This window comes from Silene latifolia, chromosome 11 (assembly GCF_048544455.1).
Source record: "Silene latifolia isolate original U9 population chromosome 11, ASM4854445v1, whole genome shotgun sequence".
Lineage (NCBI taxonomy): Eukaryota > Viridiplantae > Streptophyta > Magnoliopsida > Caryophyllales > Caryophyllaceae > Silene > Silene latifolia.
In genome coordinates, this window is record NC_133536.1 from 18,702,907 (window position 1) to 18,728,717 (window position 25,811).

At 35.2% G+C, this 25,811-nt stretch overlaps 1 long non-coding RNA gene and 5 other non-coding genes across 6 annotated transcripts; 4 read left to right on the top strand and 2 right to left on the bottom strand.

Moving 5' to 3' along the window:
* The first annotated feature begins 3,315 nt into the window (after window positions 1–3,315).
* On the top strand, window positions 3,316–3,478 carry LOC141616428 (U1 spliceosomal RNA). Its single transcript, XR_012530777.1, has one exon. It is a non-coding gene; the product is annotated as a U1 spliceosomal RNA (small nuclear RNA).
* A 1,796-nt stretch (window positions 3,479–5,274) lies between these two features.
* LOC141616452 (U1 spliceosomal RNA) lies at window positions 5,275–5,438 on the top strand. The gene has a single exon (XR_012530799.1). It is a non-coding gene; the product is annotated as a U1 spliceosomal RNA (small nuclear RNA).
* Window positions 5,439–13,022: 7,584 nt separating this feature from the next.
* LOC141616474 (U1 spliceosomal RNA) lies at window positions 13,023–13,182 on the top strand. Its single transcript, XR_012530821.1, has one exon. It is a non-coding gene; the product is annotated as a U1 spliceosomal RNA (small nuclear RNA).
* A 916-nt stretch (window positions 13,183–14,098) lies between these two features.
* Window positions 14,099–14,218, bottom strand: LOC141616679 (U5 spliceosomal RNA). The gene has a single exon (XR_012531012.1). It is a non-coding gene; the product is annotated as a U5 spliceosomal RNA (small nuclear RNA).
* A 1,242-nt stretch (window positions 14,219–15,460) lies between these two features.
* Window positions 15,461–16,324, top strand: LOC141612756 (uncharacterized). Its single transcript, XR_012529189.1, has 3 exons — window positions 15,461–15,634; window positions 15,741–16,017; window positions 16,117–16,324. It is a non-coding gene; the product is annotated as an uncharacterized LOC141612756 (long non-coding RNA).
* Window positions 16,325–24,444: 8,120 nt separating this feature from the next.
* On the bottom strand, window positions 24,445–24,562 carry LOC141615469 (U5 spliceosomal RNA). Its single transcript, XR_012529890.1, has one exon. It is a non-coding gene; the product is annotated as a U5 spliceosomal RNA (small nuclear RNA).
* Window positions 24,563–25,811: the final 1,249 nt, after the last annotated feature.

Below are 25,811 nucleotides of genomic sequence, written 5' to 3' on the forward strand. Positions count from 1 at the left end.
CTGCAAGCATTCTCATTTTTGCTCTCGTCAGCTCAAGGTTCGTCAGCTCAGGGTGATGATGAGAAAGATGAACAATTCAAGAACTTGCAGCGAAGAAGAAAATTGACTCGGATACCGGAAAAAAAGGGCATTTCAACTAAATATTGTGTATAAGTAACTCTCTTTTATGCATAACTACCTGTTCTCCTTTTACCAAAAAAAACTACCTTGTTCTCCTTGTATACATTCTCCACTTTGTCCCATCATAATCCTATGTACCATTTATATTCATACCTTTATTACACTTTCATTCTATATGATGATGCTCACCCACAATAATGCAGTCAGGCAGTCAATATGGCCACTGCGTGGTTTGGCCCAGATTGACAAAGTAATTCACAAACTACACAAATTCTTGTTTGTGACGGTACATATCCGTCACTCTTGAGTGACGGATACCATTTTACCTCACAAAGTACCCACTTTTTCTCTTTCTGCAACACTATTCATGTGGTCCTCTTTCTCCACTAACCCATTTTGTTACCATTTTAACTCACAAAATATCCGCCACAAATGGTAACCCGTCACAAGGGAGACCAATTGCACAAACTATTCTACACACATAAGCACAACACCTACACGATATTCCGATCGGGATTTCATAAACAGTTGTCCAAATTGGGGCTCCGCGCCCGGGAGGGCGCGGCGCAACAACTAGTATAATGTAAAAGGTTTGCATGAGAGTGGTTTAAAAATTATCTTATGAAATTAAAATAAGACATATAGTTAATGGTTGATAGTTTAGCTTACATTTTAATTATATTTATAGATTATTATTATTATTAAATCCACTTTGCATGAGAGTGATTTAAAAATTATCCTATGAAATTAAAATTATCTAAATTTAGTTTCTTACCATTAATTATGAGAGTAGCTTTTAAATGTGAAATTGATAATTTTTTTTTTCATGTGTACTACTATGCTAGTATTTCCACGTGGACTATATTTTGCCACGTCACAATTAATTGTTGCCATGTCACATTTGTCTACGTGGCGCTTAATGTCTAGCCTTTTAATAATATTTATAGATATTATGGATAGGACTGAGTTACGTTTACGATAAGCCCACATTCCCCTTATCCCTCCATCTCGCTAATTATTTACGTTTACGTAATTGGTGCTTTTCCTAACTGATTAGCCCAAATAATCAATCATTCAATCACGCCTTATTCAGATCAATCGAACCAGTATTATTTGTCAAGGTCAGATTTACGACTGTTTAATTTATTCATTTGACGATGTTATTAGGGTGATTGATACAGCTCAAGCAATTATTAGAACAATGAAAGGAAGATAAGCAATTAGTTGTTAAATTAGACAAATTGATAGGCTAATTATGGCTAAAAACTGCAGCAAAGTATTATTGCCTGGGTTTTCAACAGAATCCAACTTGGGACAATTTTGTGTATTTCATTTTACGCCTTATCACTCATTACAACAGCCTATATATAGACTAATTGCCTTGATTGTCAAGCTAGGATAAACATCACATTATTAGCTGGAAAATAGAAAATATTGCACATTCTCCTTGTACTATTGCTGACTTATAGTTGTACTACCCTCTCGAGATTGTGTGCTGTTATAACAGCTACTATCAGAATTGGTAGTGTCATTGAGCAACCTTCCTTTGGTGAGCTGCTGACAGTTAGTGGGCTCCATGTTTTTTGGGCCATATCTACCAGTCTCTGCAATGATAGCCCCTAGTACAGTTGCTGGAGGAATCTCCTCTGATGCAGCCTTCATTCTTTTAGCACCCATCAACATGGCCACAGGATTACTAGCATTCGTATCAATGATCTATCTCAAGAACAATATCCTGTATCGTACCCTATGAAATAAGCGATATTAGACCATGAGACTATGAGAGGGTATATGAATATTTGATAAATAGAGATGTCAATTAGTGTAGACGATTATTTAAGTAAGTCTTTTGAGAGATTAAACATGAAATCATTTATCTATTTAATGAAAAACTGGTAACACATGTAATAAAGTGGTACGGATTATGATTAAAGATATAGTAAGTACACTTATATAATAAACATAGATAGGTACGGAATTTAGGTATTTGAAAATTGTAAATGTTTTAATGCATTATTTAAACTTAACTAGTATATACATATAGTAGAATATTTCTGTCTAAAATAATCAATTCAATGTCAATAGTAAAACAAGAAGCAGTTAATTAAGTAACAAAATGAAAAATAAAAATACTGATAAATTGTGTTACTTACAGTATAAATAAATAAATAGTGGTTAAATAAAACTAGATGACACTTCCAAAGGTCTCAGGTTCAAGTCTCACCAAGAGCAATTTTGTAGAGATAAAATGGCTGGAGGGAAATGCCTTCTAAACTTCGAGCTTGTCACTCTCTAAAAAGGGTGGTTAACCTGGTATGCGTGGTTTGTAGGTTATCATGTATACTTTGGGGTTTATCAAGTACACATCAAAAGTAGCGGTTGCGGATTCCCTCGTCATAAAAAATTATAAAATAAATAAGTAAATGAACTCTTATATTAATATATAAGGGATTACGTTATTTTATTACCAGTAAAATGCTTACACATTGCATAAAGATAAGTTAATTAACTTGGTAGAAGTGCAATTCTAACATTCTTATACAAGTTTCAGCTAAAGTAGTATCCCACATCGGGATATCAAAACATATGACCACCTAACATTCATACAACAGGAAACAAAGGGGAGCTGACACGTGTGCGGACATTTTATGAAGCATGAGTAGGAGCATTCATCGGCACATTCTCATTTGATCAGGATATGCAAATCATTTGTGCGTGATACGAGAATACAGGTACACATTCACCATATTTACCGGGAAGCAAACACGTGTGCGGACACTATGGCTAATCATGGCGTGGTGAAAGGGCAAAAAGTACAAATCTGGGAAGTGTCGGATATGTCGGCGCAGCTGTTCCAGTTGATTCAAGAGGATATGGGAGGCGTTGCTAGGCCTCATTATATTCCGTTTTATGCCTTTTAGTTTTTTTGTTAGTTTTGAACTTGTGTTCTTTGGGTTAATCCCGCTTCTTTCACCAAAAATAAAATAATAAATAAGGAAGTACATTAATTTGCAAGTGTAAGTAAAATGGTTACACATGCATTGCATAAAGATAAGTTAACCAAGTTCATTTGGTAGAAGTGCAATTCCAATATTCTTATACAAGTTTCAGCTCAAGTAGTATCCCACATCGGGATATCAAAACATATGACCACCTAACATTCATACAAAAAGAAACTGAGGGACGCTGAGGAAAGTACTTACCTGGACGGGGTCTATGGACGATCAAGAAGGTCCATGGCCTAGGCTTGTGGTCTCCATTGCACTTGGGAGATGCACACGCTTAAGATCTCCCCAAATGCGGGAGAGTCTACGTCATACTTTGTTATAATGGGGGCTTGCGTCCGCGCAGCCCCTGTCTATTTTAACTGCTAATGTTTCTTAACATTGTTTGCCGTATAACTATACATTGTTGTAGTTTTGTATTACAAACAATAATTTATACAAAGGTACTAAAACAGAAATGAAAGCGGTATATTACACCCAATTGAATTGTGTTAAACACGTTTATCACGAAAACACGCTTGATCACGAAATCTCTGTAGAATAAGACGAATATGAAAGCGGTATATTACACCAAATCGAATTGTGTTAAACACGCTTTATCACGAAATCTCTGTAGAATAAGACTATTTCTTTGTCTAAAGCAAGAACAATAAACAATAAGAGGGTTAGGTTTTTACTTTGTTAAATATCAAAAACAAGATATGAAAAAGTGGAGTATCTTTTGTATCTTTGACATCTTGTTTATATATGAAAACATATATAGTCAGACAAACGGATAAGCCATGCATGTTTGGTTTTGTTGAAACCAATCAAAAATTAAGATAACTGCCAAAGTCATGAGGCAGTCACGCGTGAAAGAGAGAACAAATTGCATTAACCCCTATCGGGGCTTTGTAACCCCGGGTCGTGACCAAATCATATTTCTCAGTTTTTTATTCTTACTTTTCGCTAAGTATATAATATACTTTGACCCCGAGTATATAATCCTGATAAAGGACATAATATACAACACTTTTAAATAGTGTTCCTTATCCATTATACACATGGACTCGATATACGATTATATGAGCATACACTCCGTATTCCCGACTCACATTATATCCATTACGAGCCAAACCGATTTGACATAAGAAACCCGAATACATTTAAATGTAATGTGATCAAAATCACTAACACACATCTGCAAAATAATTACACGAAGGAAAATTCACTTGAAACGTAATTCTGTAAACCTGATTGACATCCCTTACGGAACTTTAATCACAATCAATCACAAGAGTCAAGACAAATTGAATTGGGGACTATTGTTTCAATTATTCGATTATTAAGTACGGTATTTCATTATCGACCAGAATAACAATTGATACCTAATCTTTACAAACTTATTATGGCTGATGGCATATATCAGTGACAAGGCAATAATCGATGCAAATGAGTTTCAGATTGTGGTGACTGACGATGCCACACTATAATGACCTTATATGCTTGACAGTGAAAGACAACAACAAGGGTTTTGGTCTCTGGTCAGTTTTCACTTTTCACTCATGTTAGTACGAGTGTACATATGCCACTGATCTAAAGCATATTAGAAAATGTCACACACGGAGTATATTCCTCATCCAAAGCCCCTTATCTTGGGATCTTCTAATTTATTCTCAGTCCGATTCTGATTCTGATTCCACAGATGGATGGAGTACGTGATCATTGAGACGGAGGGAATATGTGATCATATTTTTCTAAGATTTATGGCTTTTCCAACCAAATGTTTGCAAATGAGACAGAGGGAGTATATGACATAACAAAGCTCCGCATCTCATACCTGTAGATATTATTCTTTAACCTGGTATGCGTGATTTGTAGACTATCATGTATACTTAGGGGTTTATCCAGTGCACATCAAAAGTAGCGGTTGCGGGTTTCCTCGTCATACAAAATAAAATAAATAAGTAAATGAACTCTTATATTAATATAAGGGATTACGTTATTTTATTACCTGTGAAATGCTTACACATTGCATAAAGACAAGTAACTAAGTTCATTCGGTAGAATTGCAATACAATTTCAGCTAAAGTAGTATCCCACATCGGTATATCAAAACATATGACCACCAAACATTCATACAAAACGAAACAGAGGGGGACCGAACAACATACTTACCTGGACAGGGTCTATGGGCTATCAAGAAGGCTCATGGCCTAGGTATGTGGTCTCCATTGCACTTAGGAGATGCACACGCCTAAGATCTCCCCAAATGTGGGAGAGTCGATGTCATAATTTAATTTGTAATGGGGGCCTGCGTTCGCGCGGCCCTACCTAATTTAACTGCTAATGTTTCTAATTTAACTGCTAATGTTTCTTACTGTTGTTTGCATAATTACAAATCTGCAAAATAATTAAGGTAAATTCACTTGAAACGTAATTCTGTAAATCTGATCTTACTGTTGTTTGCATAATTACACATCTGCAAAATAATTAAGGAAAATTCACTTGAAAGGTAATTCTGTAAATCTGCAAAATAATTAAGGAAAATTCACTTGAAACGTAATTCTGTAAATCTGATTAACATCCCTTACGGAACTTCAAATTTAATCATTGTGACATTTAATTAGAACCGTTGCTCTTATCAATCGCAAGAGTCACGACAAATTGAAATGGCCACTATTGTTTCGATTATTCGATTATTAAGTACGGTATTTCATTATCGACCATAATAACAATTGTTACCTTGTACTCCTATGTACTAGTAGTAGCTAACTCTTTGCAAACTCATTATGGCAGATATCAGTCACAAGGCAACGATCGAATCAAATGTTTTTTCGATACTTCACTTAGATGTCGTTCGCGTATTTGATACAACTTGACACGACATTTTGACATTTTGTTTTAGAGCAAAAATTGAAATTCTCGCATAAAATAACCGTATCCAATGCTCCAACATTTGTAGATGACTCAGAGTAACATAGAAAGTAACCATCTAATCAATTAGTTTTGTAACTACCATTTCACTAATATAGTAATATGAATCATGATTTCTTTGTTTTATCATCAATTTACACATTAACCGTTCAAAACTGTGTTACAAAAGAGAAACTATTCTTGTAACACAAACGTAGTCTGATAGTATCAAGAAAAATCTATCATGTCCCACATCGTCACCGAGAGTGAAAGAAAAGAAGGTATTATAAAAACAATATTCGAAGGAGGTTATAGGTAAATTAACATACCTTGGCGGGGTCTATAGGTAATCAAGAAGGCCTATGACCTAGGAAGGTTGTATCCATTGCACTTTGGAAGTGCGCCTTGTCACCCGCCACTTTTTTTCGAAGCCATATTGAGGTTATATGAGCAAACATCATGGCCTAGTGTCACGGTCCGCTACTTTTCCCGGACCGTGGCGCGCACCCTTGTCCGTCTCTCTGGCAAGATGCAAGCGACAAGGGTCTTCGTACTAGTGAGGGATCACCCACTAGCACGTTACTCGGGTCTCGGGGTGTGAGTCGGGATCCTAGTGTCGATCCCACAAACACGGCTTGTTAGTAAAGTGAAGGCAAAGAGTCGTTCACAACAAAGCAACAACAAGCAATACGAAGGCACAAGGCAGGAAGTAGATTTTCATTCACTAGTACTCCCTAAAGAGGGAAATATGATAGTTACATCCTGGTAGCAGGAAACATTGATTTTACAAGTTTAGTTCAGAATAGCGATATACCTATTTATGGAAACCTATTCTAAAACTACTAAGAAAATACTTACTACAAATGTACAAGGGAAATGAAATTACATAAGCATAAAATAAATCTAAGGGTTCACCACGTGCTCCTTGTCTCTCGGGAACGTCCACTTTGCCGCTGCTTGAAAAGTCCTCTCTCGGGATTCCTTCAAGTACTGGCCCCAACGGACCTTCATCTTGTCTCTCGTCACTTCAAGACTGCATTCAAGGGAATGTGAGATCTCCAGGACGCCGAATCGGCATTTCGGCGCGGCCCCCGATGGTACGAGGCCTTCTTTCTTAGGTCGACGACCCGCAAACCAGGACGTCGATTCAAAGACATCGACGCGGCCCCCGATGGTACGAGGCCTTATCTCCGGGTCGACGACCCGCAAAACCAGGACGTCGATTCGAAGACATCGACGCGGCCCCCTGATGGTATGAGGCCTACTTCTTTGGGCATCTCGTCCCTCATTGTCTACTCCTCGGTGAGGGGGTAGACTCTTCTTTCGTCCCCCAGGCCACTTAGCATCGTAGTTAGCCTGGGTCTTGTTCGCCCTCGGCTCCACTGAACCTTTAGGCATTCTCCAAGGTCGCATCCCTTGTTTCGGCGTCGGTATCACCCTCATAGCCGAAATTCGATGCTGCCCCTTGTCTTCGTCGCTGTCTACCGTCTTCACTACGATAGACCCCATTAGTAGCATCGATCCGTCACTCGGTTTCAATACCACCAATGCTTTCGAAAGAACCGCATCCCGAGTACTAACTTGAAGTCATCCAAAAACGGTGGTGAAGTCGAGCTCCCCCGCCCACTCACCCACTTGGACCGCGACCTTCTTAGCCACTCCTTGGACGCGTCTCATTTTTCCATTGACCGGCTTCAGGCAGCTGTTAGCATCCCGCAGAACTAGCCCCAACCGATCCGCTTCCTCTTTCGTAACAAAGTTATGGGAGGCGCCCGAGTCGATCAAGGCTCGTGCTTGCTTCCCATTCACCATCAAGTCCACGTACATGAGCCCGTTGGATTTCTTGGCGGAGGAATCTTCGTATTTCCCCATCGCGCTGATCCGTTGGAGTGAGCCCATCTGTGGTTGGTCTTCACCATCACTCGAGTCTTCGTTACACTCTTGGTGACAGTCGGCCAACGCCCCATCAAGACGTTCTTGAGCCCCTTTCGGCATCTGCTTGAACATGGCATTGAATTCCGCTTTGTTCGGACAATCGGCCATCTTGTGAGGACCCTTGCACACAAAACACGCGAACGGTCTCTTCGTTGTGGAAGCAGTAGAGTTTCCCACCTTCGAAGACGAGCTTGAGGGCGAGTTTGTAGTGCTCGCCGATTGGGCTTGACTTCCTTGCGAGCGGAACCGATTGTTCCCAACTGAAATGGCGCTGTTTTGTGGCCTTTGTCCATTGTACCCACTCTGTGACGCACCAGTATTCCCCGTTGGTGCTACCACTCTTGGTGCCTCTCGGTCCCCGTGAAAGTCGAGCAGGCGTTCCGCAGCTGATATGGCCGAAGACAGAGTTTTGGGATTCTGCCTCATGACCTCCTGTTGTGCCCACCTCTTCAACCCGTCAATGAATTCGAATGTCCTATCCGTCTCGGACATTTCGCTAATCTCGAGCATGCACGCTGAGAATTCCCTCACATATTCTCGGATTGACTTGGTGTGCTTGATTTCCTTCAACTTCTTCCGAGCAACAAACTCCGTGTTCTCGGGGTAGAAGTGATCCTTCAAGATCCTCTTGAAGTCGGCCCACGATGTCACCGTAATCGTGCCCGCATCGATTTCCTTGTATCTAGCCCTCCACCACATCTTGGCATCGTCGACTAGATACATGCTTGCCGTGACAACTTCCGCGTCTTCGTCGAGCCCACTTACTCGGAAGTATTGCTCCATATCGAAGATAAAGTTATCCACCGCTTTCGAATCCCTCGCCCCATCGTAGGCACGAGGTGGAGGGGCCTTCACCTTATGGCTCCCCACAGATTTCCCGTCATTGGCCACCGCTTTCACGAGCGTGGCGCAAGTGTTCTCTAACATCTCGACCTTTCGATGCAGATGATTGATCTCTTCCTCCCGATCGTCGGGGATCGCACCACTGATCGCTAGGATGCGGGTGTCCATCCCGTCCACCTTCGTCTCAAGGTCACAAACCGTCTTTTGCAACTCCTCGAGGCTCGCAGCCATCCGCATAACGATGTCCTCGAGTTTGGGAAGCTTGACGTCGATTGCGTCCTCTAAGGCATCCACTCGGTCCTCGATCTTTTCGCCCATTTTCTCGATCTCGATAAACAAATGCGGCTTGCAGACGCCCGTCCGAAGACCGGGCTCTGATACCAAATGTCACGGTCCGCTACTTTTGCCGGACCGTGGCGCGCACCCTTGCCCGTCTCTCGGGCAAGATGCAAGCGACAAGGGTCTTCGTACTAGTGAGGGATCACCCACTAGCACGTTACTCGGGTCTCGGGGTGTGAGTCGGGATCCTAGTGTCGATCCCACAAACACGGCTTGTTAGTAAAGTGAAGGCAAAGAGTCGTTCACAACAAAGCAACAACAAGCAATACGAAGGCACAAGGTAGGAAGTAGATTTTCATTCACTAGTACTCCCTAAAGAGGGAAATATGATAGTTACATCCTGGTAGCAGGAAATATTGATTTTACAAGTTTAGTTCAGAATAGCGATATACCTATTTATGGAAACCTATTCTAAAACTACTAAGAAAATACTTACTACAAATGTACAAGGGAAATGAAATTACATAAGCATAAAATAAATCTAAGGGTTCAAGTGTGCGGATCGTCACACCTAGCAACGCCCGGGCAGCTCAACATCTGCACACAAACACAAATCCAAGCTCAAGGCAACTATACGCAGCTCAACGCTAGCTCACTCAGCTCACGACTAGCTCACTCAAGTTCACTCAGCTCACGGGAAGTAGAACTCAGCTCACAAGTACTCGGGGGTCACTAGGGTAGCTCACCACCTAGTCCACCCTTAGTCCACCCTAGCTAGAGGAGGAGGCACATGAGAGGCACATGGGTGGTGATGTGTTACACCCACATTCATCCTTATCCTTTCCTCTCACAAGCCCACATACACCCCCCTTTCCCCCTCTCCTTTTGGCGCCATTTTGAAGAGGAACCTTTGGTTCCTCCCTCCATTTGTTCCCGCCAAGCCCAAGGGGTGCCAAGGGGGCTTTCCCCTTTGTTCCTCCCGCCATTTCACCAAGGGGTGCCTCTCGCACCCCTTCACTCCCAACCGCCACTTCCCCTTGCCTATATAAGAAGGCATTTGCCTTCATTTTACACATTCTCTTTTCTCTACAATTCTTTTTCCTTCTACAAAATCTATGTATAGAAACACTTGTAATTATATGTATATTTTCCCATTCTCAATAATAATAATACATTTTGCTCATCGATATTATACGATTATTCCGCACTTTATTAGTTTCGTATTATATCGTTCTTTCAATATTATTTCTGTAGTGATACTTGTTCGTGAGGGGTTGCCTGACTCGTCCATAACGGGAATTTGGCCGAGTGGCACACGTCTTTCCGTGTTCAAATAAATCAAGATGTGACAGCCTGCCTAACCTCTCCTCAATGTGGGAGAGTGTACGCCATTATTTGTGTAAGTGGTGGCCTGCGTTCGCGCGGCCTCCATTTAATTACTAGTCCAATGTTCACTAGTTGTTTACGTTGTACATGTTACTAGTTTATTGTGAGATAGGAATTGTTTGCAATTCATAACGGTTCGCATCTTTGGAAAGGAGGGAGGATAAGATTATCACTATGGTTCGCATCTTCTAACAAACAACAAATAGTCGTCTTCCGTAACAACTAATTGTCGCCTCACATCTCATACTTGGTCGCAATAACTAACAGTCACCTCGGAAAGGAGGGAGGATATGATTATCACTATGGTTCGCAATAACTAACAGTCACGTCACGTTTAGAGTTTACTATTTATCCGAATAATTACAAGAATGGTTCGCATACCAGGTCGTAACAACTAATAATCGCCTCACTTTTAAAGTTTACTATTTATCCAAATAATTACAAGAATTTTTTTCATACGATTATTTTATTTACCAAGCTATGAATGTACGTTAGCAGTCTAAATATTTGCTTATGGTTGTTTAAATTTAACTTATGTATGTTTTGCATACCAATTCACAGTAAGTAGATTATATATCCGATGAAGTACCACCAGTTGTATAAATTTGAGTTTTGTTTTAAAAAGGACCAATTAATCTTTACACCCTTATAAAATCAACTTTTCTAAACTTACACCCTTATAATTTCTTTTTAATATTTTACACCCTTATAAAACACTTTTGATCAAAACTTGCTTCCTAATCTGATTCCGGTGAAAATAAATGTAATATTTCGTCAAATTTTTAACTTCCCCTCCAAAATACGTATTTTGTGATGAAAATGCCCTTACTCTTTTGTTCTTTCTTCAATCCCACTCATATGTAAAGCTCCCTCTGGTACTCAGTTTTCCCTTCTTTGTATACAAATGTCTCCCATAATACAAACGTAGATTTGCAACAAATGACCAATGATCCATTCCTATAATAACAACCATTAAGAATTGCAATCAAATATCAGAAACAACAATTTTAAATTATACTTCACACACTCAATAAAATTAGAGTTAATCATTGCAAAACGTGTTTCTAGTCAATTGGCAGTTACTAATTAACATAAAAAAATCACCATAATCATTGACATGGTTAGTGTTGTTAATTTGTTACTCCAAGAACACGAGAAAGTAAGAAACCCACCGTATCTAATTAGAAAAAGTGCAAAGAATATGAAAACCCACTTATTAGATAATGTTTTTTCTTTAATAATAATAATTAGAGGAAAAATGAATGGTTGAGAGTGGGTGTTGCGTAAGAGAAGATAGTCGACAAAAGACGATAGAGAATAAGAGTATGAATATGAGTTAATAAAGGGGGTAATATCGTAAATTCAACATGTTTTACACCGAAATTATATTAAGGAGGCAAGTTTTGATAGAAGTGTTTTATATGGGTGTAAAATATTAACTTTTTTTTTTTTATAAGGGTGTAAGTTAAGAAAAGTTGGTTTTATAAGGCTGTAAAATATTAAAAAAAATTTATAAGGGTGTAAGTTTAGAAAAGTTAATTTTATAAGGGTGTAAAAATTAATTGATCTTTTTAAAAATTATGAGTTTTACTATAAAGTTTTTGAATTCACTCTTTTAAATATTAAGCTCAAAAAATTATAATAAAACTCAAAAATATTACATAAGTTCAGTTAAATTTGAGTTTTGCCAACCTAAAAAAATGGATAATGATACGGCGCCACCCGGTGCTCAATCTCGGCGCCACCCTCTATCATGCACCCTTTATTATTGGGGTCCCACTTAATATTAATGGGTACCCTCATTATTATCGGGGGTCCCTACTTATTGCATGTGAGAGGGTGGCGCCGAGATTGGGCGCCACCGGGTGGCGCTAACTCATTTTCCTAAAAAAATTGAGTTTTGATAGGGAAAAAAAATTTAAAATATAACTTATAACTTATAAACTTTAATAAGGTTAGAAAAAATACACATGTGCTAAAAAACAATTAAAGTTTGAAGTAATAAGTTCGTAAAGACTTTGTGGGGGGTGGGGGTGTGGAACGGTGAATAAATGAGTTATCTGTATATTAATCTTTAATTTAATTAATTGCGTAACGCGGCTATATAAAAGTAGTGGATGTTATTTCGACACTTCACTTAGCCGTTGTATTGTATATCCGATACGATACTTTGACTCTTCATTTTAAACCAAAAAATAGATTTGCACAAAATACCCATATTCGATACTCCGAAATTGTTCTGTGCCCAACAATTGCAGATGACTCAGAGTAGCACAGAAAGTAATCATATAACGACTTAGTTTCGAAAGTACTATTTCACTAATATAGTACTCCGTATAATACTATACTAATATAGTAATATGAATCATGATTTTTTCATTTTAACATCAATTTACACATTAGTTATTTAAAACTGTTACAAAAGATGAAACGATTCTTTTAACATAGACGTTGTGCATGGTATCAAGAAGAATCTACCATGTCCCACATCGTTATTGAGAGTCAAAGGTAAGCAAAGAGGGTAGTATAAATAAAGATAGATTAATATTTTATGCAAATTAACTTACCTTGGCGGGGTCAATGGGTAATCAGGAAAGCCTATGGCCTAGGAAGGTGGACTCCATTGCACTTTGGAGGTCCGCTGCCTAACCTCTCCCCAATGTGGGAGAGTGTACGGCGTAATTTATTATGTGGAGGCCTGCGTTCGCGCGTCCTCTACTTTATTACTAGTTCAATGTTCATTGTTCGTAGTTGTTGATGTATTGATCAAATGTGACGATGTATTGCTAGAGTGTTTTCAGAGATCTCAGGAATTTGGATAACGTTGTGTATTGCTAGAGTGTTTTCAGAGATCTCAGGAATTTGGATAACGTTTTGATTACACAGACGGATGGAGTACATGATCATATTTTTTTGTAAGATTTATGGCTTTTCCAACCAAAGGTTTGCAAATGAGACCCAGGGAGTATATCTGTATATGATATAACAAAGCTCCGCATCTCATCCCTGATCGTAACAATTAATTGTCGCCTCACATTTAGGGAGTGTTTGGATAGGAAAAAAGGAGAGAAAGGGAGGGGAGGAGGAAGGAGGGAAGGGAAAGGAAGGGAAAGGAAGAGGAGGGGGAATGGAGTGTGGGTGTTTGGATACAATTTCCCTCCAAATCTTGCCTATTGTGGAGAGATTTTGATTAGGCTAGGAGGAGAGAAATTGAATCCCTCCAAATCTCTCCCCCTCCATTTCCATCCACCCTCATTTGCTATCCAAACAAGGGATTTTAAATCCCCTACTCTCCCTCCCTTTCTTTTCCCTCTAAATCACTCAATCCAAACACACCCTTAGAGTTTACTATTTATCCAAACAACTAGATAATAGCAAGGATCATCTCCTGACAGATCGGTCAATTTAAATTGACAACCAATCGAAGCAGGCGCTAGATATTATTCTTTAAACTGACATTTACACACTTGTCAAAATAGTTTCCTGACGCTCCTTCCTTTCAAAGGAGCCTCTCTCCATTAAAATCGGCTCCTTAAACTCTGCTCTTTTGATTAGATCATATCAAGGGAGAGCAACGGTTGATGGCAAATAAGGTCATTTCCTAAGTCAGTGAGAATTTGCACTTGAATTGTTGGAAGCTTCAATCATGAAGCTTCCTTCAAAAAATAAACGTATGCCACTTATAAGCAACGAGCACACGGTATTCTTTAGTAAAAGGCGAAAGAATAGTTCGCTTTGTGCTCACTGCATGGCTGCGTGATTTGTTCACCGGAGAGGAGTACCATTTTCTATGTAGCTCCTGTTTTGGTATATGTTTCTTGGTAGGTGTGGGACAATTTTAGTTTCATACTTCCTCATGGAACTAAGCATCTCATTCACCCAAACTGCATTATCAGTCATAATTTAAGTTGAGTTCAAACACATTTTCTATGTCATCGGAGTCAGGAGATCGAACTGTGGCAAAGGATACAAAGATCTACATGGATTAGTTACTCTAATGTTAGTCGAAAAATGCGAATCATGTCTCACTATCGGTTTCAATATATAAATTTAAGGGTGTTCTATGTCGTATCCTTTAGTTATTTGGTTTTTTTTGTTATGTTGTATCCGCGCCTTTTTGAAATTCTACATTTACCCCTAAATTCTACACTTGCTCTCTATTATGAACTTACTACACTACCAAAAATAATCAAATTTATGAAGCTTAAAAACCAAATCTATAGCAAAGATGGTCCGTCTCAAATTTTACGGATTTGCCATTGAACCCGTCTTTAGGCTTCAATAGACCATTCATTTTAAGAAAAAAAGAAAAAGGTTCGGCTAAACTCATTGATTATTGAAAACATGGTCAAGATTGACTTAGGTAACTACTCTGTATGTACTAGTCGAATTGCGAGTACACTAACGACGTAAATTTAATTTTAGGTTCAATGTTGGTACTAGCCCATAACATCAAGGTCGAATCCCGAGCTTATTAATGAAAGCAAGTTCAATGAAACAACTGGTTCTGCAAATCAATCAATATATATATATATAAAAGAGGCTTTTTTCAGGCAATTCTAGAGTCTCCAACTTTTGTAAAACACCTATATAGTTTAAATATTAATATGTACGAAAAGATATAAATTTGGCCAAACAGATAATGCAGAAGATATAATAATTATATTATAATTAATAACAACTAACAAAAATCTATTTTCCATTTGAGTTTGTTAAGAACTAAAACACTAATGGTATATATATACACCATGCATCAGCTTAGGGTTTCCACTTTTGCACTTGATAATTTTTTTTTTTTATGATTATTATTGTTTTTTTGCAAAAAAATTAGTTTTCTTGATGCATTTTACCTCATGTGGTTTGGACTTAGTACTTTCTGAATGCTTTCTCTTCTTCATGCAGGCGTCCCCGTCAACCTCTGATGAGGTGTTTCAGAATGTTTTTGACTACATAGATTGGCTATTTAATATGGTTCGCCCGAGAAAGCTTCTATATATGGCAATCGGTTAGTTTCTTGATTTGATTCACACGGTTTATGCAGTGGTGCTATTGGATTCTTGATTTGTACAAAGGAAGGACCATCAGTTGATTTTTTAAATCCGATTAACCCAATTGAGAAGATAGAGGGAGCTCTTGAGCATCAGAGAGAACTGAAATTTTATAATTCTGAGGTAATTTAGTTTTAATTACGAAGATCAGATTTACGTCCCAATTGCTAGATCTACTTCTTATGTTTGCTCCTCTCACTTTTCAAAAATTGCATAACATGAAATGCAGGTCCACAAGGCTGCATTTGCTTTGCCAACATTTGTGAAACGAGCAGTCCCTTCCCTTAACGATTCTGCAGCAACCTGATTCCTCTGCGTTTCATTTAACTCGACACATGAAGATGAACTCATCGCTGGGATTAGTGTGAGTAGAGATATATACGGAGTACTATATAGGCTATGATTGTGCTTCCTCTTGGTTGTTAGTCACTTGGATTGCGATTAAATAAATTCCTATGAAACGACATTGGTGATACTTATTAATGAACGAACGAAAATCCATTAAGGTAGTTCTTTAATTCTCGGGTTGTATGGTGTTTATTCGCATAGTAGTTGTGTCAGTGAGTAGTAGTTCTCTAATCATGTCTGTGGTTGATTTTTACAAGGTTATATTATCTGATGCCAATGTTCCTGGGAAGGAGAGCACAAGATCATGTCTTATGTACGTCTACAGAGGAATCTTCCTGGATATGATCCAAATATAGTTGTTTTTACCCTTTTTAAAATGCTTAAAATCTGTTGCTACTCATCCTACTAATACTTCTATTTTGTATGTGAAACCTCGAGAGGAGCACATTGATTATTACTATCACTTCTACTCATCCTCTTATTTCGTTTTTCCATTGCAGCTCTTCCTTTATTTTGTGAGGGGGAAATAAATTTCGTTTTTCCATTGCAGCTCTTCCTTTATTTTGTGAGGGGGAAATAAAGGAAGTGTAAACATATGACCTGAACGAAAGGAGTATAACGGAGCCTATTTAAAGTAACGAAAATAACCATATTAATCTCTATAAATTTGGAAACCAAATGGTAAAATAAACATGTTTAATTGAAGTACCCTTCTTTAATCTCTATAAACTCTTAGTATTGGCTAAGAAAACGTATGAGTATGATATATATAGCATAATAAGCAAACAGATTATTAACAAACATTTATTATACACCATCCATATCACAAACAAAGAGCTCATTATCTAGCATATTCTGAAGGAAAACAGAAAAAAAAAACTAAGAGAGAAAGATTAGAGATTGAGAGTTGAAGGGATTCGAAATTTTTATATTCAACGCTATCCACATGTTTGAATTATATAATAATATTGTTATTTGATTTGATAGACATTTTGGTGGATAAAATAATACCACTCTTATATAAGTCTATCTATTGTTCTCCTGTAGATAAATGTAATTTTACGGCGATTTAATTAATTATTAGGAAAATTATCATGTTAAATATATACAGAGTAAATAAAATATACTGTTAGAAATACTTTTAGGGGTCAAAATAATATAAGAAAAGATAAAATTTGCTACCGTTATTGTATATTTATTATCCTATGTATATAAGTAGGTGTGTATTTGCCCCTTTTTAATTTGAAGACGGATACATGTATGATAAATGGATAAATAAAGAGAGAAAGTTAACAAGTCTAACACTATTGCATGAAGCTTGCTACACGATGGACTCTTTTTGGTTTAAGATCAAAGTTTTTATAACTTCCACAAAATACTTAGAGGAAGGAAGCTACTAAAATTTTAAATTTTAATTCGAAACACTTCTTCTGAACAAACGATTTATTACATGTCTAAAGAGTTTTTATCACGGTAGAATTCATAGCATCTAAAAATTGGGTAGAATTTCAACTATTCTCAAATCACTCATATTTTCTTAAATATTCAATCATCTAGAATATGAGTTTCCTATACGTTTGGGTACATAGTTTTATATTGTTTTCGTAACATTATTACACACAAAATCACAATTTAAGGAAAAAGAGCACACTCCTAGACTATTACTTCCTCTGGTCCCAGTAAATAGTTTCACTTTATTTTATCTTATAAGAGAGAAATAAAATAAGTGTAAATCAAGACATAGAGGAAATAGGTACCATTGATAGTGGTGTTTATTATTCATCAAAGACTATTACGAAATACTGAGTAAGATAAATTGAGTATAGTTAAGAAAAACCTATTTGGATGCTCACCCTTTTCAATTTAATTTAGTGGAATAGACTATTAAGTGCATTTTTTAACTTAGAAAAATAAAGCTTAATTAATACTCATTTTTCTATAAATTGCTCCTATATGTTCAGTTTAGCCTAAGTTTAGTTCAGAAAAATTAAACTCCTATAAATTTAGTTCAACTTCTATATGTTCAGTTCATAAGTTCAAAAGAACAGGGTCTTAGAATATTAATTATTACATCATATATAATAATTATAGGATATTACAAATTGGCCCGGTTAAGAAGTCCGCCAACCCCATCAAAGCCGTATTGGGCTTATGAGAGCGAGGAAGGCAAAGTTAGCAGCATGTAAGATTATGGTGGTGACAGGAAGGATTGTTAAGAATGTTACGAGTTCTAGCCCTCGGTCCGACATTCTTAATTCAATAGTTAACTACGGGCTCTTTTATTATCTCTTTTATTATCTGGCATGGAAAAGTAGAAATTAAAAATTGATTTGATAGTAAAAAAACAAAAAAAAAAATTCTAAGTGTCGGACCAATAGAGTCCAAGTTATAAGACTATGTGCAAGTAAACAAGCATGAGTCTTAGTTTTACGATATATGAGAAAATCATGCAAATTCCATGTGTTATTGTTTGACATTTAATTTCGGAAATTTGGGAAAACGGTACAAAGTACCTTATTTGACTAATTGAAACACAACTGTTGCGTATCATTTAAAATGATATTGAAAGGTCTATAAAAATTAGAGGAAAGACAAATTTGGAACCCGTGCAACGCACGGGCACAAAATCTAGTAACTTGCCATGACAGATGGAGAAAGTGATTTACATAAATTATGAAGTGGCAGGATTCGAAAATGTGACCAAGCAAACCCTATATAAATGATTAACCGGGCTAAGTAATTTACATTTGGTCTATCAAATTATTGTAAATGGCTAAATTGCCTTTGCATACGAAAAATGACAATGAAATGATAACTTTATTACCAAAGCCAGTGAACTCGTATTTGATGTGAAGACATGAATAGATAAATCTATATATCTATATCTATCTATATTAATAAAGGAAGCTTTTTTCGAGCGATTTTAGAGAATCCAGCTTTTGCAAACTATCTAAATACATTAAAATAAATTATAAATTATAGAATAACATTGATCTCACGCAACATATAAAACAAAGTTGAGTATAACATAAACTCTATAATTTTTCCATTAGTTTGATTTTAATAGTTTGCTTCTAAGACAAACTCCCATTAGACATTAAATTCATTGATGCCATTATAAATAGTCAATGATTGTCATAGTCATTCCTACGCAATGCTTCTTTAACAACACTTCTTTGTTCTTTTTAGGCTGTTAATATTTTAATCTTAAATTTGTGAAATTTTTTGCATCTTATATTAATTATTGTCTGCATTTTTTGTTGTAAACTTTACTATAGTAGGATTGACATTGATGTTTTTATTTTTCTTTTGCAGGTAAATTATGTTGATTATGAAGTAATTGCATTATTGTGGAGTACTTTACATGGTCTACGGACTATGGTACATGTTTTCTTAATCACCTATATGAGATGTTGAATTTTTCTTTGAGTTTATTATGACTTCAATTTCCTTTTCATAATAATAGTAACCTCCTGCGGTTATGTTTTTGATACTTATGTTTATGTACTTTTTGTGCTTTGGCAACCTTCTTTTCCCCAATCCAGAGGCTTACTTTCAACAAAAAATACTTTCAATGTTCGATTAGCATTTAACTTTATTGTTTTAAAGCATATCTTGAATTGTCACCATGGTCGCATTGTTAGTCATACATATACACTAATGTTCTATACGATGTCAAATTCAACATCAGATTTGATAGATGTGTTAGTATATGAGTTCAGATCACATGCAATTTCCTTCTTTCTTGCATAATTGTTTCCATCTAACTCTTACGCTATTGTGTACAATGTAATAGGATCAGGACATCACTTCTTAGTAATACATATATCTAATATGTATATATATTAGAGAAGTTGGTTGAATTTAGGATTCTACAATATTTTGTCATTATTTAAACAGAAAGTTTTAGAATTTTAAGCATGTACTTTTATAATCAGTTTAATTACTACTATGATTGTTACAACTTTGTTGTCTAATTTTTGGTTACATACGGGAACTTACAATGCCTAGGAAGTGTAATATCACATGATTTTATAATTCACGTGAATTAGAAAATGTTGTTTGGTTACATGTAGGTATTGTAATTCATGTAGGCATTCCCACTTACCTAGGGGATCTAAGTAAGCAACTTCCTCCATTATGGAGGAATTGGAATTAATGGAAAGTTCCAATTCATGTGAATTGGGGTAACTAAACAACCTACCCATTTTGCAATTCACATGAATTAAAGTTCCTGTGTAATTTAGTGGGCAACCAAGCGACCCCAAATGGTCAGTTACATCGTTTATTCATATTTCATATTGTATGTATTTGGTCCTTTAGTACAAATATATACGCCATAATACGAGTAGAATTGATAATAGATAATAGTAATACTTCCTTTTTCCCAATTATTAACAAATGAATGAGACGAAAATTCACATAAGTACTTAATGTATACCATACTAATGAAATTTATTTCTTAAAATAAATTTTGTATCAACAAGGATCTCATAAGTGGGAGGCATTATAGAAACAAATTGTTTGACGTTTGTATTACTCTAACATAGACACACAGTACTCCGTATCATGCTACATTGCTACCCCTCTCATAGAAGTTCTTTACTTCTACGTGTGACTTGCCACAACGCTATAAATTTTACTTCCCTTGGTTTCGTTCTAATTTTTTATTTAACTTTTTTTTTTACGGAAATATCAATTCATTAATAAAATATCAAATAACTAGCTAATATATACACAATTGCTCAATTTATTGCCATTAGCTTATTGCTTATTTGATAATAAGTTAATAACCAACATGTTTAATTGTAAATCCATTAGCCTGCGATAATAATTTATATGGGTTAACAACACTAAGAACAAGACCCATATACTACTTAATCTGATTTTAAACACCATCGTCACTCTAATTATTCACAGCTAAGCGAAAATATCTCAACGCATGAAGCTAAGAATGAACTTTAAAAAACCAAGTTACCAATTTCAGTCACGGTTATATATATAATACGACAATTTCAAACCTGTCTCTTGATAGTCTATTATGAGTTTATGATTAAAAATGTTGGGACTGCCGCCTCCACCACATCGTCATATTAGTATAATATTATCGAGAACTTTTTAGACTTATATTGGTTGAGAAGAAGTATCTACCAAACAACTCATAAATCAATTTCAATTATCTTCACGGGCTCAAGTAAAGGCGTATACATTTTTTTTGTTAAACTAAGTTGTTCTCAAAGTTGAGCTAAATAGTAACGTTTTTATATATATATATATATAAATACAAAAGACTACCAAATGGCCCGTGCATCGCACGGGTATTAAATCTAGTATATATATAAAAGAGAGTTTTTTCGAGCGATTCTACGGCGTCCACATCATCAAAAATTAATTTAGGAAAGTTTCATAAATAATATTTTCCACATAAAAAATAAAGTGGAGAATCTTTTAATTATTATAATATCTATATTTCCTATTTTATATTCATGAGAAGTTTCTAATTTTTATATAAAAACTTTACATTTCATTTGACAAAAACATGTTGTTATAAAAATTATGAAGATAATATAATTAGATTCGTGGTAAGAAATGTTTTCATTAGAGTGTAGATTTTATATGATTTGCACATACGAGTATTAAAGATGGTGTACTTATTTTAATATGTTATATGCCCCACATTGAAAAACAATGTTAGTGTGGTGATTATAATACGTATAAATTATATAATTGTCCCACATCGAAAGATTAACATAAGGTGGGTGATTCTATGATTATAAAGATTATAAATACCAACCAAAAATCTTTTGAGTCTCTTAAGTATTGTTTTGGAGAGCTCTTAAGACTTTATATCATTATCTTCACAGTATGATATATACATATTTTTTCTATATTATGTATTATACTCAAGTGATGTTTATAATCTTTATATAAAAACTTATACATCTCATTTGCCAAAAAAAAGTATTATAAAAAAAACATACGAATATTAATAAATAGTACTCCATCCATTCCAGACCAAATACAACATTTTCATTTAACATTTGCCAAGACACAAATTACAACGTAAATATCTTTAAGTTTACATTATAAAAAATTTAAAGTTTGATATTCTTATTCTACTTTATAGGTGAATCAAATAAGATCCCACATGAACATATTTTGTCTTACATATTGCAAGGAATCGTAAAGATTATATTCGTTCATGAATAGTGTAAAAAAGGAATGTTGTATTTGATCTTGAATCGAGAGAGTATAGTATTTGCTCATTATTATTAACTCGGGTTAGATGTCGAATTATGTGCGAAAAAGATGATGTATTTCTAAGTATGTTATTTGTCCCACATTGAAAAATATGTTGGTGTGATGAATATATTACGTATAAATAATAGAATTGTCCCACATCGAAAATTTAGCATAAGGTGGGTGATCATATGACTATAAATAGAAGACATCCTTAGAACCTAAATACCAACCCAAAACCTTCTGAGTCTCTTAAGCATTATCTTGGACAACTCTTAGGAGTTTATATCATTATCTCCACGATATGATATATATATTTTTTATATTATGTCCAAGTGATGTTTATAATTTTATATAAAAACTTATATATCTCATTTAGCAAAAAAGTAACATAATTTTTTTTTGAAAAATTATATAATTAGATTCGTGGTAAATAAATGCTAGCATTAGAATATAGATAGTATCATATTATTATTTGCACATATTTTAAATATTAATAAATAGTATAGTAGTTGCTTATTATTATTAAGCTGGGTTAGATGTCGAATTAGGTGCGAAAAAGATGGTTTATTTCTAAGTATATTGTTTGTCTCACATTAAAAAATAATGTAGATATGATAAAAATACTACATATAAATAGTTGAATTGTCCCACATTAGAAGATTATCATGACGTGAGGTATCACATGATTATAAATATGAGTCATATTTGAAACGTAGGGGTGTCAACCCAAAATCTTTTGAATCGCTTAAAAATTATCTTAGAGAGTTCTTATAAGAGTTTGTATTAACGGCAAACCTTAGTTACAACAATATCATACAAATATTAATCACGTAGATATTTATAAAAGTGATTATATATTACTATGTTAGTGATATTATAATGTTTATTTAAAGACAATCAATAGTATAATAACTTTATTTAAGACAAAATCATAATTAAAAAATAAAATGGGTTCTAAATATACATAAATTTGTTTGTGTCATATAATGATAATCTCTACACTAAAATAGAAAATTTATGAATTATAATACAATCAAGTGTTGAATGAAGATCTTGAATCCACAAACAAATCAATAATGAGCTTTTTTACTTTGATAAATAGTAGAATTAAATCTTTTTAACTTTCAAATATAGGTAATTATTATGCCTCATTACATTTGAGTAACTAAAATACATCATAATTTTTAACCATTAATCAAAATTGTACCAGAAAAAGGAAATATTTTGTATTTGTTTATACATTTAATTGCTCCTTCAATTACATCTTAAAAGTCATGTTAAGAAAAAAAATGTAATTTAAATCATATCATTTTTACATATTTTAATTATGACAAAAAATGGAAAAAAAACGTACGAATATAAATAGATAGTATAATATTTTCTCATTATTAAATCGAGTTGGATATCGAAATAGGTGCAAAAAAGATGGTGTACTTTTTCGTGTGTTATTTGACCCACATTGAAAAATAATGTAGGTGTAGTAAATATACTACATATAAATAGTTGAATATTCCCACATCAAAAAATTATCATAAGGTGAGGTGATCTTAAAAATTAATTTAGGAAAGTATCATAAATAATATTTTTTGATGTAAAAAATAAAGTGGAGAATATTTTAATTATTATAATATTTATTTCCTATATTATATTCCTGTGATGTTTCTAATTTTTATATAAAAAAATTTACATTTCATTTGGCAAAAAAATATCGTTAAGAAAATTATGAAAATAACATAATTTGATTCGTGGTAAAAATGATATCATTAGCGTATAGATTTCATATAATTTGTACATATATAAAATTGTGTACTTCTTAGTATGTTATATGTTCCACATTGAAAAATAATGTAGGATTATATAAAAATAATAGAATTGTCCCACATCGAAAGATTAACATAAGATGTAGTGGTCTTATGATTATATAAATATGAGCCATCCTTGGAAGTTGGAACATAGGTATCAACCTAACATACTTCCTCCATTCAACTCCACTCTACCACTTTGCTTTTTCACGTTCCCCAACGCGTGTTTTACGCGGTAAATATCGTTAGCTACATATTTGCAAAAATTATGAAAGTTAAATATTTTTAATGTACTCGTAAAGACGGATCAAACAAGATCCCACATGAATATATTTTCACTTATGTATTGAGAGAAAATCGAGATTGAATGTGCATTTGTGAATAGTGTAAAAAATAGAAATTGGTAGAGTGGAGTTGAATGGAGGAAGTATATATTAAGACCTTATAACCAAATTCTTTTTACTAAGTTAATTGCCTCGTTGCAATGCACGGGTATTCAAACTAGTCAGTAACATACTAACATTAAACTTGAATTGCCGGAAGCCCCAATGAAGAAGCTCCCTCCAAAAATTAATGTATGCCACTTATAAGTAACGAGCACACGGTATTCTTTAGTAAAAGGCGAAAGAATAGTTCGCTATGTGCTCATTGCATGGCTGCGTGAGTTGTGAAGTGTAGAGGAATACTTAGTTATACTGAGCTCTTACCTTGGTTTATGCTTGTTTATCGGTGTGGGACTAGTACGAGTATTATGTGTCCTTTATGGCTTTATCTCACTCGCCCCTATCCCTATTGCTGTGTTTTCCGTAAACCGTGCACGCTAACTGTCCGTAACTCGCAGTGCATCATCACCCATAACTCATTCAACTTGGATTGAAAAACATTAGGGAATCAAAGTATGGCAAAGGATACAAAAACCAATATGTATTGGAGAAATGAGATACATGAAATGTATGTTTTCGTTTTCACTAAAGTGTGATGAATGACTATGAGGTACATGAAATGTGTGTTTCCGTTTTCACTAAGGTGTGTGTTAGTTACGAGCATGTAGTCAATCCCTCTAGAGAGAGTTACTGAGTTGTGATGGCCAGAAAATTGTAGGAGGGAGAATTGAATACATGACATAAGAGGGGTTTTATTAGTAATCGGGTAGCTAGTATTGTACACTTGTACGTGTTTTGACGAGTTACAAATTAAATCCAAGTATCCAACATTCCAACGGTTTAAAAACATAAATTAATTATAATTATACATTACACTCGATAGGTTGAATTTCTATTATGACTAATAGTTTCATCCTTCTATACTATTTGTACATATTATTAGATTAACTCATACGTCCAGTAAGATTTATATTTTACTTTTCAAACAGTCTCACACTGAGTAGCACCTATCACACATAAAGTAACAAAAAATCGACAAGGCCAAACAGATTGCGTGCCTATCGGACAGTCAACTTGGTTATCATGCCCGATCCTTGTTTTTATTCCCTTAAAAAGACAACCAAGCGTGGGCCGCGGTTTAGAATCAATCCAACATGTGTTTGAGTCGTGCTAGGAACCCTGGTAGCCCGAGACCTAACTGCCACCCTTAGTCGTGGGATGAGCTACCCTTCCACAAAGACAAAGGAAAAACAATTTTAATTGGAATATTTTCGATATAGATATTACGTTTTAATTTGGTATTGTCTTTTTACCTCAAAACAAACAAGTACACGCAATTTTCATTAGAACCAAAATATACAATCAAAAGTCTAATCTGACAATCTTTGTTATTCCACCATACAAAAAAAATGCATACCCACACCCGCCTCAAGATCCGCGCAAGTAGTACTTCTCAAACCTACTTCCGTGCCGCGGGTGCTGACACTTTGTATCCGCATCTCTCATCTGCCCATCAAACAATTA